Source organism: Cyprinodon variegatus, unplaced genomic scaffold (genome assembly GCF_000732505.1).
Source record: "Cyprinodon variegatus isolate N-32 unplaced genomic scaffold, C_variegatus-1.0 Scaffold1454, whole genome shotgun sequence".
Taxonomy (NCBI): Eukaryota; Metazoa; Chordata; class Actinopteri; order Cyprinodontiformes; family Cyprinodontidae; genus Cyprinodon; species Cyprinodon variegatus.
In genome coordinates this window covers 9,852-11,862 of record NW_015151907.1, presented here as the reverse complement: position 1 = coordinate 11,862, position 2,011 = coordinate 9,852, and the positions used below count along the sequence as shown (strand labels likewise).

The 2,011-nt window shown below is 46.7% G+C and overlaps 1 protein-coding gene across 1 annotated transcript in view; it reads left to right on the top strand.

Annotated features, from left to right (window-relative positions):
* The window catches only part of LOC107103466 (dual specificity testis-specific protein kinase 1-like), an 11,013-nt gene continuing 9,002 nt past the window's right edge, over positions 1-2,011 (top strand). The window contains exon 1 of the mRNA XM_015403187.1: positions 1-46. The gene's annotated coding sequence lies outside the window, so the exon portion shown is untranslated. The remainder of the gene's footprint in view (positions 47-2,011) is intronic.

Genomic DNA, 2,011 nt, shown 5'->3' with positions numbered 1-2,011 from the left:
AGCGGCTCTTTGAACAGCTGCTCTTCTTCTTCGCTCCTGATTCTGGGTAAATATTCGCTCCTTCTTCTTCTTCTGCAACTTTTCCATCTGGATCATGTTTCCTGGGAAGATCCAGAGAATTCCAGGATGTGGAGGAGAACAGGAACCTTTTCTGCTGAGCTTTGCAGGCAGGGAGAAGCTGAAGCTTCAGAGCATGTAGTGGATCAGAACCAGATCAGGAACCGGATCAGAACCGGATCAGAACCAGATCAGAACCAGACAGCTTGGTTTGCAGCCAGATTTCTCTAACTTTAACTTCACTTTGGGAAGTTGATTCACTTTATTCTGAGAGTCATGGTCAGGCTGAGCTCTGCTCCACCCAGCAGGGCAGAGGTGGAGCAGAGACCATGCATCTCCTCACATCATGCTGACATGATGTTAACGTCTGCCAGGCGCTCAGCCTGCAGGCGTCTGCGGTTCCTGCTGGTTAGTCGTTGCATGTTTGTGGCTTCCTCTCAGTATCTTCTACCTACAGGATGCAGAAAGCAAAACTCTGAGCTGCTTAGACCCGCTTTGTCCTTCCTCATATCTAACTATTTCATCCTTAAGCAAAAATCTAATCAAATTTTCTTCTTTTAATGAAGCTTCACTGAATCTAAGAGGCAGGTAGGAACTAATGATAGTTTCTGACAGGATGAACATCTAAAACCTCTGCTGTCCTTCAGAAATCCCTGGATGAAGTCAGAAGGTTCGGTCAGGCCTCCAGGGTTTGTCTGAGAACATTAGAGAAGAAGCAGCATGAAGAGCCTGAGCAGAGATGATGAGCAGCAGAGCTGTGAGAAGCAGCCGTCGTCCTGACGACCAAAATGGACGTCTTCAGGTTCTCTGCTTCCAGCCTTCATGGAGGAACAAACGATCACTACAGAATGGCCTAGTCAAAGTACAGAACAGATGTTTACAGTTAAACAGAGAAAGTTTAGAAAGTTTCATTCCCAGAGTAACCATTCAGCTTGATTTTGATTCGGTCGACAGAAACTTCCTGAAGGAAAGTTTGGAGAAACGCAGCAGGTTCTCACAGGTGGTCAAACAGCTTCCAGGTTCACCACCGATCACATGGTGAAGTCTGCAGACGACACCACGGCGGTGGGCCTCATCAGAGACGACAACAACCTGGACTACAGAGAGGAGGTGGAGCAGCTGGTGGAGCAGAGATAACAGCCTGATCCTGAAGGTGGAGAAGACCAAGGAGATCATGGTGGACTTCAGGAAGAAGCGGCCTAACCACGCTCCACTGCTCATCAACAGCTCAGCTGTAGAGGTGGTCAGCAGCACCACATTCATCCCCCCATGGCGGGTTCAGAGTATTTCTACCCTTCAGGAAGAAGCTCCACGCTGCAGCCGCTGCTGTAAACAGACCTTCCCTCGTTAGTCGCACTATTCCACATCATGAGGTTTATAGAAAGGCTCACTAATGAGGAAAGTATTCAGTCAGTGTTTGGTACTTTGTTCCACGTGAGGAACTCTGCACTATGTTCAGAGCTCCTGGTTGTTCTGGGTTCAGTGATGAGAGGCCTCTGACCTCTGACCTGGTTTCCATCCCACCATCCGTTGTTCTCAGAGGAACGGTCTCTGCATCCTCACTGCAGCGTGATGAAGCCCCGTTGGTGTAGCCGCTGTGTGCCTGCAGAGATGATGCAGGTGGAGGCGGACTGGATGAATTCCCCAGAGGATAACATGCATTTAGAAAATCATTGCTTTACATGTTTGATTTCTTCATTTCATTTCACTTATTTCCTTAGACTCTGCTTTGAATTTATTCTAACGTCCACTTAGATAGAATTCACTGCAGTTAAATTCATCTGGACTTTTTGACTATAAATTAAAATGGATTCCATTGACCTTTGCTTTTTCACATGTAGTTAAAAAAACATTTTTTTTTCCCACTGTTTTGGTGGATTTCCTGTTTCCTTACGGCTTGTTTTGTCTGTCTGACCGCCATTGTGAAAATCGACTGGTGAAGATAGACCAGCTA